The sequence below is a fragment of the Barbus barbus genome (genome assembly GCF_936440315.1).
Source record: "Barbus barbus genome assembly, chromosome: 2".
NCBI lineage: Eukaryota > Metazoa > Chordata > Actinopteri > Cypriniformes > Cyprinidae > Barbus > Barbus barbus.
This window is the reverse complement of record NC_136730.1, coordinates 4793357-4807951: the sequence shown is the minus strand read 5'-3', so window position 1 is coordinate 4807951 and position 14595 is coordinate 4793357. Positions and strand designations below refer to the sequence as shown.

Here is a 14595-nt window from a genome sequence, read left to right as displayed (position 1 = left end):
AGTGAATTGTTGGAATTAAAGACTAAAATAGGTCTTTGAGTGGAAAACACTTTAAATCTTATTATGGGGGGAAAGGTAAATATAAAAACTTAGTTTTAATGTTTCAGTAATTTAATCAGTAAATCACATTCATCGTAAAATGCCACAAACATTATAAATTCGCGGGTTCAGGCATAATATTCACTTCTGAGGTACTCTAAGATGAATTATTAATTTCTGTTGAACCACACGAGTTTTTATACACGGTCCTATGCTAATATCAAAAAGTAAAATGGCGATCTGTGATTGGGTATCTCCATGGACCAACCCACAGAATGATCTCATTGGTCACAGTAAAGCCAATCAGAGATTATAAAATGTAAATCCCTCCCATCGCCTCATACTTCACATGTACTAGAAAAAAAAAATATTTGTCCAACTATCACAAACAGACTGAAGTCGCAGAGAAACGAATGGTTTGGAAACTTGTTCTTTGAGTGAAAAGGTGAGTGTCTCTTAAAAGAGTCGTCGGGGTTTAGTTTAGTTGAGAATCCTGTGGTTTCAGAGCAGACACAACATCCATGACGGTGCCGGTGTTTCTTTTATCTCAGTGTAGGTCACAGCATCACGAATAACGTTCTCCAGAAACACCTTCAACACACCGCGCGTCTCCTCAGAGATCAGCCAGAAACACGCTTGACGCCGCCGCGGCGAGCAAGAGACGAACAGCGGGTTTAGTGACTCCCTGGATATTATCACCGAGAACCTTCCGGTGCCGCTTACCGCCTCCTTTACCACCTTCTCCTCTTCCAGACATACCGAGATTTACTATAATAGTTACACCAGACGAAATAATCTGAGTAAACCAACAGAGAAGACACTTACTATAATAGTTACACCAGTGGAAATAATTTGAGTACATCAACAGAGAAGAAGGGCAATTTATACTCAGCTACAGGACCTAGGTGAAACCATGATTTATGGGCGGTTCTTCTAAACGTCACTATCCTCCTGAGACCCAGCTCTGGAGTTGTTGTCTCTGTAGTGGACATTATATTTGAGTGAATTTCTCTGAGACTCTCATGTCACGGTTTTAAGTCTGGATGTCCTGAACAGAGCACATTCAGGGCTTTTTAGAGATACTAAATGATAGGAAGCTTCACCATCACCACACCCTCTCCTAGCTCTTTAAAGATGGATACATTTCATTTAGTGAAACATTTTACATCCATATGGAAATATGATTATATTTTGTAATCGTCATTTAAATCTGAATAATTTTTCTAATTGTTTGTCATAAAGCAACATCTCAGGAAAATGTTATGGATTTCAAATTCAAATATGACTTCCTGTTATGAAACAGGACATCATTTCATACATGTCCACTGTAGAGGACACCAGGACTAAAAGCATGCTTATTATGCATTTTGGGAGACATAACAATTGAATAGGAAAATAAATTATATATCAATTTTCTTATGAAATATTAGATATTATTATGAACATCTGGTCTATTATTACTCCCATTATGACAATTCTTTTTTTCACCATGCTGCCCCAACAGCAATCCATTAATATGCAAATTAGATACAGTATAGATACACTGTGTTTAATGGAAAACCAGTTTATGTAAATTTTTCACACATATTGCAAAAAACTAAATGGTATAGCAAATCATTTTGTTATATATTTTATAACATAGCTGAGAATCATCATTAAACAAAGCATAAAAAAAAATCCTGAAACCTAAAAATGTATTGGTGATCAAAAAAAAAAAAAAAAAAAATCCCATTGTGATCCCATCTCATTGTGTCTATTCATGCCATTAGATTTTTTTTGGAAAAACTGACTCCTAGTGTCCTCTACAGAAATATGAATAAAATATAAATTTTCAAAAATGTTATTTTTCCATTTTTTTGTTATGATCTAAACAATGTAATGACATAAAAAAATATTCAAAAAATACAAAATACTAAAAAGCTTTTTTTTATGGGTCTCAGGAGGATATGGAGAAACGAACCTTTTCGAAGCTTGAATCAATTGAACCAATGCTTCTCAAAATGAATCACTGATTCGAAGCTCGAAACACCACGCGCTGGAGACGCCTGCTGGTCAAAAGTGTGTAAATGCAACAAAAACTCAACTAAAACCCCATTGCAAATGTTTTATTGAAAGTATAATACAAACCCGATTCCAAAAAAGTTGGGACACTGTACAAATTGTGAATAAAAACAGAATGCAATGATGTGGAAGTTTCAAATTTCAATATTTTATTCAGAATACAACATAGATGACATATCAAATGTTTAAACTGAGAAAATTTATAATTTTAAGGGAAAAATAAGATTATTTTAAATGTCATGGCATCAACACATCTCAAAAAAGTTGGAACAAGGCCATGTTTACAAGGCCACACTTTACTGCACTGCACAGCACACGGACACTTTATCACTGACATACACTTTACTTTTTATAGAATCTATATAGAATCATATTATATTTTTATTCTTCATATCTATTTTTATTCTCATATCTATTTGTTATTTTATTTTATTGCTAGTTTATTTCTGTATATATGTTTACTGTACTTTTTCTATTTGTATTTTTGTAAACTTGAGGTTTTTCTTAATTTTGTTGGACAATTTGTTGGACAGTCGTACAATACATTTCACTACATGTCGTACTATGTATGTATATGTATGTGACAAATAAAATTTGAATTTGAATTTGAATTTGATGTTTACCACTGTGTGGCATCCCCTCTTCTTTTTATAACAGTCTGCAAACGTCTGGGGACTGAGGAGACAAGTTGCTCAAGTTTAGGAATAGGAATGTTGTCCCATTCTTGTCTAATACAGGCTTCTAGTTGCTCAACTGTCTTAGGTCTTCTTTGTCGCATCTTCCTCTTTATGATGCGCCAAATGTTTTCTATGGGTGAAAGATCTGGACTGCAGGCTGGCCATTTCAGTACCCGGATCCTCCTTCTATGCAGCCATGATGTTGTAATTGATGCAGTATGTGGTCTGGCATTGTCATGTTGAAAAATACAAGGTCTTCCCTGAAAGAGACAACGTCTGGATGGGAGCATATGTTGTTCTAGAACTTGGATATACCTTTCAGCATTGATGGTGCCTTTCCAGATGTGTAAGCTGCCCATGCCACACGCACTCATGCAACCCCATACCATCAGAGATGCAGGCTTCTGAACTGAGCGCTGATAACAACTTGGGTTGTCCCTGTCCTCTTTAGTCCAGATGACATGGCGTCCCAATTTTCCAAAAAGAACTTCAAATTTTGATTCGTCTGACCACAGAACAGTTTTCCACTTTGCCACAGTCCATTTTAAATAAGCCTTGGCCCAGAGAAAACGCCTGCGCTTCTGGATCATGTTTAGATATGGCTTCTTTTTTGACCTATAGAGTTTTAGCCGGCAACGGCGAATGGCACGGTGGATTGTGTTCACCGACAATGTTTTCTGGAAGTATTCCTGAGCCCATGTTGTGATTTCCATTACAGTAGCATTCCTGTATGTGATGCAGTGCCGTCTAAGGGCCTGAAGATCACGGGCGTCCAGTATGGTTTTCCAGCCTTGACCCTTACGCACAGAGATTGTTCCAGATTCTCTGAATCTTTGGATGATATTATGCACTGTAGATGATGATAACTTCAAACTCTTTGCAATTTTTCTCTGAGAAACTCCTTTCTGATATTGCTCCACTATTCTTCGCTGCAGCATTGGGGGAATTGGTGATCCTCTTGCCATCTTGACTTCTGAGGGACACTGCCACTCTGAGAGGCTCTTTTTATACCCAATCATGTTGCCAATTGACCTAATAAGTTGCAAATTGGTCCTCCAGCTGTTCCTTATATGTACATTTAACTTTTCTGGCCTCTTATTGCTACCTGTCCCAACTTTTTTGGAATGTGTAGCTCTCATGAAATCCAAAATGAGCCAATATTTGGCATGACATTTCAAAATGTATCACTTTCAACATTTGATATGTTATCTATATTCTATTGTGAATAAAATGTAAGTTTATGAGATTTGTAAATTATTGCATTCCCTTTTTATTCGTAATTTGTACAGTGTCCCAACTTATTTGGAATCGGGTTTGTACATTAAATGCCATAAAAATTATAAAATGCAATTAAATGTGAAGTGTCTGTATAATATGGCTTTTAAAATATTTTATATTAATTTACAGGGCTTGTTTTGTTTTGTTTTATGGAGAGCTTGTATATATAGGCCAGAAATATATATTAAATACTTCTCATCCTTTTATTTACACAAATATCTTGTTAAAATTGTCTACAAATTGATGAAACTGATCTGAGATCAGGTAAAAACTCTGTTAACTCTGTTTAATCTGAACGGGAGCAGGCGGTCTAGCATAGCAATATCCCAACGTCCTTTCAGAACAGCATATCTGTGCTTTATTCTTATTGACCACAGGTACAGCCTGCACTCAGGACTGTTATACACACATGAAGCAGTGCTTTCTGCGGCACGCGTTTTATTTGCAAGGTCTGTGTGCAGCATGTGCATAAAGGTCCTCAGAGCAGGCTGTACCGGTGGTGAATATACGGCCCTCAGACAGAACAGGAAGTTTGCAGATGACACCACAGTCATCGGCCTCATCCAGGACAGTGACGAGTCTGCTTACAGACAGGAGGTTAAAGAGCTGGCCGCCTGGTGCAGTCTTAACAACCTGGAGCTCAACACGCTCAAAACTGTGGAGATGATCGTGGACTTCAGGAGAAACCCCCCTGCTCTCCCCCCACTCACCATCATGAACAGCACTGTGACTGCAGTGGAGTCATTCAGATTCCTGGGCAACACCATCTCCCAAGACCTGAAGTGGGACATTCATATTGACTCTATTGTCAAAAAGGCCCAGCAGAGGTTGTCCTTCACCAGCTGAGGAACTTCAACCTGCCACAGGAGCTGCTGAAACAGTTCTACTCTGCCATCATTGAATCCGTTCTCTGTACTTCATTAACTGTCTGGTTCAGCTCAGCTACCAAATCTGACCTCAGAAGACTACAGAGGGTAGTCCGGACTGCTGAGCGAATCATTGGTACAACCCTCCCCACTCTCCAAGAACTGTACTTATCCAGAGTAAGCAAAAGGGCTGGTAAAATCACTCTGGACCCCTCACATCCAGCACACTCCCTCTTTGAACTGTTACAGTCTGGTCGACGCTACAGAGCTCTGAGCACCAGAACGGCCAGGCACAGGAACAGTTTCTTCCCTCAGGCAATCCATCTCATGAACACTTGAACTCTTAACAATAAACATGAAACACACAACACTATCATACTTTTTATTTTTATTTTTTTTATTTAACACACATACTTATTACTTTTCAAATTTGTACCTAACATACCTGTACATACTGAATTGTCTATTTTGTATATTGTGTTTGTGCTATTTTGCGTATTGGTCATTTTGTATATTTGTACATTATTTTTTTCATTATCTGTGTTCTGTCTTGTGCAAACATACCTGGCAATAAAGCTAATTCTGATTCTGATTCTAAATTTAGTGGGAATGGTCGGGTCAGGAAAAAAATTATTCTAAGCGGACGGCGGGTGAACAAAGAGTGACTATATAGCAGGATCAGAAGAAAAAAGTCCCACACAGACCTCTACTCGCATGATTCACGGGTTCGAAGAGATCGCCCCACAACGGCGAACCATTGAAATTTAGACACGTTTCAAAACATTTATGACGTAATGAAGCCTCGTTTACTGAAATCACGTGATTTTGGCATTTTCATAAGTGCTCCGAAGAACTAATTCAAAACAAATGATTTGCAAAAGTTTCTGAGATTCAAGAAGCGGTGCTTCGACCATCACTAACCGTCACTCCTTACGTCTAATCCGAGTCCAGTTCTGTCTTGCAATGAACATTGTGGAAATAAACGGGGTTTAAATAACTACTTTTTTTAAATTAAATATTTAATAGCATTATAATTAAAGTATTTCTGACACCCTAGAATTCCGTCTACCTATCATGTTATTTCAACATGCTTTAGTACTTATTATTCTGGTAATAAGCTACAGTTCAGACATGTCACGGTCGTTTCCATGTGCATAGCAATTGATAAAAGGAAATCATCTTTCATAGAAATATTGAGGTGGGTCTTAAAAGAGCCTTTGGGGTTTGTATGTCTGAAACAGCTGGATTTAAGTCCGCTCTCCACGGATGTGGCGGGCCAGCTGAATGTCTTTGGGCATGATGGTGACCCTCTTGGCGTGAATGGCACACAGGTTGGTGTCCTCAAACAGACCGACCAAATAAGCCTCGCTAGCCTCCTGCAGGGCCATGACAGCGGAGCTCTGGAAACGCAGATCCGTCTTGAAGTCTTGAGCTATTTCTCTCACCAGACACTGGAAGGGCAGTTTGCGAATCAGCAGTTCAATGGACTTCTTATAACGGCGAATCTCTCTCAAAGCCACGGTACTGGGCCTGTAACGATGGGGTTTCTTAACGTCACCGGTGGCGGGTGCGCTCTTACGAGCGGCTTTAGTAACCAGCTGCTTTCTCGGGGCTTTGCCTCCAGTGGATTTACGAGCGGTTTGCTCGGATCTGGCCATTGCGTAGGAACAAAAATTGTTGCTGTTAGAAACAACACTAGAAATAAGTCCAAACCAGGGTTGCCAGGTTTTCACAACAAAACCCACCCAATACTACTCAAAACTAGCCCAATCGCGTTTCGAGGAGGTCTCCCATTAAAAAAAAAAAAATCAAATTCTGGGGTATAAAATACACATTTTTTGGCGGGGTTCCCCTAATAAATTTGAATTTCAGGGGCTAAATATGACGTTATTGTGGTCGCTTCAACCCACGGACATCAAAAATAACCCGCGGCAACACTGGTCCAAACCAAAAACAGAGCTATTTAAGCACAGGGCTGTCATGCGCTCATTGGACGGTGTAGCTTCAAATTGGGATGTTTCTCAAATTCTTTTCTTTTATGTTCCCTAGTTTATGTTAGGCCGTTGTAGCCTAAATGTTTATATGTAATAATCAAATAATATATTTCTTACGCTACTCTTTGTAATGTCTGCTTAATAAAGTCCAGTGAGAGAGAACAAAGACAATAGTTGTGGAACTCCAAGACTGTCAAGGCTATTTTATTCACTTAAACATCGGATTAAGAGATTATTTTCTCTTTAATACAGAAGATGCCAATGTATTTTTCAATGAGTCCACTATGTTAGCAATAATAATGTTATATATATTATAGCTATATTTTCACATGTTGCACCGGCTTCTTTAGCTCAATATTGAAGACACATTGTTATTTGTGCATTGCTAACTTTAGAAGCTGCTTGCAGTGAGAAAGAGACCTAATAAAAGAGTGGAGCTGATGGTTGTGGTTTGACGTTTGCTCTGTTTCTGCTCTATGGTTTTAAGCAGCGGGGAAGATAGCTATTCTTATTCTGCATCTTTAGTTTCATAAACCTCAATATACCACCAGATTCACAGCAACATGTGCATGTCATTTTCACTTACTTCACCTTCTTAGAAACCATGTCTAATGTCAGAAAATATCTTAAATTTTATTTATAATAAAATATAAAAGAGTCTCCTGGACTCTTAACTGCTGTCTTGTAACTACTCCTTTTAGTCGTGGCAGCTCGTCGCTCCATCCAGTCTAAATCAATATAATTTTATAGGCTTGATGTGTCACTTGTGTGTGAGAGTATATTTACTTTGTCATTTATACATGTGTTGATGTTTATATTTTGTCTCTGATAGTGTGACCATACCAAAAATGATGAGTCTTAAAAAATGTCTTAAAGGGGTGGTTGACTTTTTTTAGGCTTGATTGTGTTTATGGGGTGCAGTCTAACATGTGTTAATGCTTTGTTTAAAAAAAAAAAAAAAACAACAACAAAAAAATTTATTTACCTTTATTCTTCTCTTATGAACACTCTGATGATTTCCTGTTTTTATGAAGCCCCTCCCTCAGAAACACACAATGTGCTGAGATTGGTTAGCTGGCTCAGTGTGTTGTGATCAAGCTCCCTCTCTTGAAACCAACAGAGAAGTGACTAAAACTGCAATTCATCGACTGGCAGCTAGAGGCTGGCTCCAAAAGGGAGTCAGTCCCATAAGCCCCTTTCACACTGCCCGTTGGTCCCGGAACATTGCCGGAAAATTGCCAGAGTGCCTTCTGTGTGAACGCAACCACGACCCGGGATTGATTCCGGGACCAATCCCAGGTTGGGGACCTAGTAACATTGCCGGGTTCAGTCCCGGAACGAGCGCTGTGTGAACAAAAGCCGGATAAATGCCGTAAAGGCTGATGACGCGCGTTATCATGCGACTCTTTCACCAGGTGTTTTGAAGGCAGATCAACATTCACACAACGAAAAATGTGTAAACTGGAAAGAAGCAGCGATCGAAGCCCCTCACTATCCGCACTGAAGCTGAAATCGTTCGCCAATTTAGGTTTTTTTTTCTTATTTTTCGTTCGCCAGTTTAGGGAAATTTTGCGCTGCGCATTATATACGTCACATGATGACGTCACGTGTCATTCCGGAACATTTACGGGTTGTGTGTGAACGCGCGCACAGATTCCGGAAAATCACTGGCAGTGTGAATGCAGCAAATATAACGACCCGGGAACAATTGCCGGAACACATTACCCGTGTATTTTCCGGAATCTCTGTGTGAAAGGGACTATAGACTCCCCATGTTAAAATGCCCAATTTTACAGCAAAATAAAAAAAAAAATATATATATATTTTGCAGCCTGGTACAAAAAGTGGTTTTGGTCTATATAGCTAATTATAGGCCTTCGTGACAACTGTGAGGGGGGGGTGATTTTTTTGTTATAACTCATCCTATTAAGCCTTAATTTCTGCATAATTAAGGGCGTGGCCACTTGAGTGACAGGTGGATTGCCGCTCTGCGCATTTTCGATTATCCGGGAGTGACGCGCGGTGATGCACTGCCAAGATGGCGGCAGTCAGCTCCACCCACTTTAGGCTACAAAAATGCTCTTCAGAAACCTACGAGTGACGTCACGGACACTACGTCCATTTTTCGTCTTTGGTTGTGATTCACTGAACCACCTCTAGTGCCGTCCAGAAACGTCTCGCCCCTCACCTCAGCGGCATGTGCTCTGGTCGTATTGTAAAAAATGGCGTTGTCAATATTGCTTATAATTTTTAGCCCGATTGTGACCCACAGAATATTAGTGAAGAGGATCACGCAGAACCTGTGCAAGCACGGCTCTTAATGCCATTTTTTTCAGAATGGTATGTTTTTTTTTGTTTGTCTGTTTGTTGTTGTCTCATACTTTAAGATATGCTGTTATTTGTAAATGCTACTGCTTATGTTAGCTTTTAATATATGGTTTTGTCCTGATTAAAGCTTTAATACAGCAGAATACATGATTGCGTAGTAGCATTTTTGTAAAGTAATATTTACTTTGTAAGTAAGTAACAGTAAGTGTTTAACAGCAAGTATTGCTCGTTACCGTGGCAACTGCGTGCACGTCCGTGTTTAATGTTTCTCGTAGCTGTTTCTCGTATCTGTCTGTCTATAAACATAAAGTGTATAACTGGAACGCAGTTCATTGATGGATCTGATGAGCTGGTGGTCTGAAAGAGAGAGAGAGCGAGAGAGAGAGATGCAGGATTGATTTTGAAACTTGTGAATCCACTAGAATCGTTAGAAGACAGAATCGTGATTCATATATCAACAGATTTTTTTCGTGCACCCTTAGTTTTGACGGCAGACAACAACTCTTCCTCTTCTCTAAAGCAGAGCAACATGGCCCCGCCCCCTTTGTTCCCGGGGGAGGGGTTTATGTAAATTTCTGGGTTTGTGATGTCACCAACCAGGGAAGAAGCTCGTTGTAGTCCCTACCAGCAACATTACACAATAACTAAAGTTAAAAAAGTGAAATCACAATCAATCACTCCTTTAAACTTAATCTCTTTGTTTACTTCATATATTTATATGAAACAATCAGACTGGGTTTTGTTTCTGGGTTATTGTTGCTGCAAAGTCTTTATATATGAAATATAGTGATGCATGCAATAATACTGTAAGGCGTGGGGTTTTAGCTGCCCGTGGGTTGATGTAAATAAAGACGATGGACTTGAAAATATCGAGAGCAACTAGTCTCTGTGCCACCAAACTCTACTCTCCTCACTTCCCGCACTTCCCTTCACATACTTGACCCTCCTTCTCGGAGGACACAACACCAAAATAAAAGTCCTTGGCAAAAACATCCAGAAAAAGAATACAATGAATATTAAACAAACAACTTCACAATACTTGCATGACAGTATTGCAGGAATCATGACTGAATAAACTACAAATAGAAGGAAAATATGCAGATATTGTAAGAATTTAATAACAGATACATTCGATTATTGTTCATTATCTCAATCATTGTGTAAAAGCAGATTAGTTGTCATTAACAGGGCCGCTGCAATTGTTGACATGAGAATAACTCAAATAAGAGCAGGCCTTACATGAACAGGCCTACTTCACCTCATGATTGTCCTTTATTCACTGGTCTGTCTGTAATGTGTGCGGCTCTGGCTGTGTGAACAACAAAATAATGCAGTGTGACAACAATTACCTGGAGACATTCTCTGTGAAACAGTATTTTCAGTAGAAAAACAATTTTAACAACTTACATGCACTGAAAGAGCAGCTAAATATCTTAGAATGGATGTCTTTTTCTTCTAGAGTTTTGTCTCCTCCCTCATCTCTTCTTGAATTGTGAAACAGGAAGTGTCTGATTTAGTGCACGCATCTCTGTTAAAACAGTCTATTAATGTGTCAGTATGGGGTCCAGTGCACTGCCTCTCATGCTCTGTGAGTATTTCATTATATTCTACACTATCTTCAGGTTTTTTTTTTCTGTTATTATTAAATTATTCAACTAAAGATAAAAGAATGATTGTGTGCAGGAGGGTCTAAGAATCCAAGTCTTGCTGCTTATCATATTATTTATTGTTCAGATTCAATGTGATGATATGTTACGTGTGGATCAGATAGAGTTTCAGAGAACATGCATTTATCTGTGCTGCACGTGAAAGATGGAGGCCCTGTGGACATGTGCTTCTGCTGTTTATGATGTGGTACTGTATCTTTAAATAGTCTCTCCATTAGAGATTCAGAGAGTTTGAGAAGTTTATCTGTCACTTTTCATTCTTTCTACCCCTCTTATTAAAAAACTGTATTATCCATTTAGTGGTCCACAAATCACACTTAAAAATGACCAAATTTCATTGCAGCAAACACAATATATCAAACAAGTTAAAAAAAAAAAATGTTCATGCTTTTCTCAGAATTAACGTCTGTTTCTCAATTATTTTTAACCAGTTTGTCTAAGTGTCATTTTTAGCGGATGTGTGTCAATTCTCCTCACGTTCTCAGCAGAAAACCACAGCTGTAGTTCTTTACATTAATATATGAACATGTTCCACTAATGCTTGACAATCTTGATATTCATTTTGAACAACATATTTATTGTTTCATAACTTTATTTTTTTAATGTTTTGAGTGAAACAGTGCTTGTGCTACATTTCTGCCAGGTGTTTTGACTTGGTTTAATGGTTTAAGGGTATTTTAACACCTAGTTTATTTCAGTAACACCTCAAATGATCTCAGTCCTGCTAAAAGGACCTACAAATAAAACTGACTCAGACCACATCATTTTGGGTGTATTTTAGTTTGATTGAGTCCATTTACATTGTGAACAGCAAAAGCATTGATGGCACTTGCTGCTGGTTCTCTTTCTGATTCACTTTAACTGAACTGGGTTTGGTTCATTTAAAATATACTTTATATGAAAACACCTAAGTGTTCAAATTTCTTTGGCTATATGGCAACACCAAACAGGAAGTGAGGCGGTGTGTTTCTCAAACACTTTGACCTAATGTGGTTTGTCGTCTGTAGTTTGCTTTGTTCCAGTGAAGCATCAGTAGTGTGAATGATCTCATTAAAGTTAATATTTGCTTGTATTCTTAATATTTGCTTCTTTCTGCTCTATGGTTTTAACCAGTGAGGATAGTTATTCTTATTCTGGATTTTTACTTTCATAAACCTCAAATTACTACCACAAGAGCAAAAGATGTGCCTGTCATTTTCATTTACTTCCACTTCATAGAGATCCATCTGTCTAATATCGCATTTAAGAGTCTCTGTTTTCTCATATTTAGTAGTCGAGCAATAATATACCTCCTGGTGAAGCATCATGTCTAGTGAGAGGCTTCTGTCAGTTCTTGTTCTCTAAACTGATAGTTGAACATGCGCAGTACCTGAGAAAATCACCTTTTGATGGCTTTTGGTGGCCCTGCTCCAGGCTTTGAAGTTGTGGCAAGTGTTTATGACCATAACTACTTATGGTATTTCTTTTGAACTCTATAAGTATCTGCATGGTACAATTATGCTGATTAGATTGGGGCACGTAAAACCGGTCAGGCTCCTAATAACTCTTTATATTGAAAATAAATTGTCCATAATAGCCCCCAAAAATGTGGATGCTTAAATCACAATTAAAAATGACAATGTAATTGCATTAAACACTAAATATGCTCAAACTTTTCTCAGAACTAACTTCTGTTTTCTGAGACACTTGTTCGTGTATTTTTAATCAGTTTATCTCGGTGTCATTTTTAGAGGATGTGTGAAGTCAGTTCTCACGTTCTTTGCAGAAAAACCACAGCTGTAGTTCAGTACATTAACATATGAACATGTTACACTAATGCTCCACAATCAGAATATGTCTTTTGTCTTCATTTTAATCAACATATTGTTTCATAAAATACTTCATATACATACTCAGACCACATCACTTTGGGCCCTTTTGTGATTCTATGAAGTCTTTTACATTGTGAACACTAGGTCACTCGCCGCTGGAGCACTTTCTGGTTTCATGAAGCTGTCTGGAAGCCATGGAATAAAAAACAAAAAAGTAAATTTGAGTTTATATTTCAAAATTCTGACTTTATTCTCGCAATTCCTAGATTATATCTGACAATTCTGATAAGAAAAAACAGCTCATCATTCTCTTTTCCCCTCGGCTCAGAATCATGAGTTTATATCCCACACTTCTGGCTTTTATTCCTCAGAATTGACAAACTCACTATTATTCAGTTAAATCGAGTTATAAAGTCTGAACTAGGAGATATAATCTTGCATTTGTGAGAAAAAAAGGTCAGAATTGTAATATAAAGTAAATAAATGTTATGTATAATGTTAATAGTAATAGGTTTAAATAGTATTTCATGCTGTAACTGTAGGGCTAATACAATACGTCCACAATGAACTGTATCTGTGAATATTATGTAGACCTATTGTTTAAATCTAATTTATGCTTTAAAAGTAGAGTAATCATAGCAGTTTTTATTCATAGTCTGTCCATTTAAACGTCTGCATTTAGCTTCAAATGTCATCATTGACGACAGCATTCTATAAAAACACATTTTCATTTCAATTCTGACATCCAAAGACACAAAAATATATATATATTTTTCTCTTATTCCATGGATTTTAACCGTTTTCCTCTGCTTGTTACCAGTGTTTTTATGCGGGCGCAGCTGCAACTGATGCAACTCCACATTGGTCTACAGCACCTTTAGTGTTCCCGGTCAAAAACAGCCAGCCTTTTTAAATAAAATCTCTTATGCGATATTATCACCACATATTGGATTCAATCTTTTGTCAGCTTGTTTTCTTTAAATTAGGACAGAATTTGTATTTATTTTTGGAAATATTTGTGTATAATTTTGCCAATATTTAATAACATTGTACAATAATCAGTTTTTAAAATAAAAATAAATACAAAGCCTGTCCTAAAGAAAACAAGCTGAAAAAAAGAAACTGAATCCAGTATTTGGTGATAATATAGCATAAAGAGATATTTATAAGCTGTATTTTGTAGACAAAGGAACACAGTAATTGTAAAAAAGGTGTGTGTGGGGGAGGGGGGGGGGGGAGGGGGTCCCCCAAAAATACAATAATTTTCCCAAAAATGTTGGGAAGTTATGACGTGTGAGCAGTGTCAGTAAGTTTTAGCTCAATTTGATAACATTAACTTGCATTTGTGGGGAAAAGAAGATCATCTCCAGGTCAAAATGATCTGGGCTGTGTTCAGCTTCGACAAAACGGTGGAAAACGTTTATTAAACGAAAATGGTGATGCGTTGAACACCCTGCTCTGATGAAGCAAGTGTTGCAACTATAGCAGCTGAGAAGACCATTCTTTGAGTTCTTTTTGAAGAATTTTCGGAGTCTGATGAAATCAGTATAAATACATGTTTAATACTACAAAAATACACTCGATGCTACAGTCACTGCCCCGTCCAGAATAAAAGAGAACATCCTAATCGAGTGAAGGGATTTGTGGAAACTGTGGTTCCTAATTATTGTGATCAACATTTGCCTCGCATTTCAGGATGAAAAGACTAACATTTCAGGTGAAGGATAATCCACTTCTTACCTCTGAGACTGTTATGATCTATATGACCTTGATATTTGTATTGTGAGCATTAGGCTTATCATTATCGCTGATCACTGTTGTTGTGCTATTATATTGTAATATTTAATAACTCTACAATTAGTCCAAAATGCCGC

At 37.8% G+C, this 14595-nt stretch overlaps 1 protein-coding gene across 2 annotated transcripts in view; it reads left to right on the top strand.

Annotated features, from left to right (window-relative positions):
• The window catches only part of LOC306888641 (Fc receptor-like protein 5), a 510322-nt gene that overhangs the window by 452678 nt on the left and 43049 nt on the right, over window positions 1-14595 (top strand). The gene's annotated exons all lie outside the window — the stretch shown is intronic.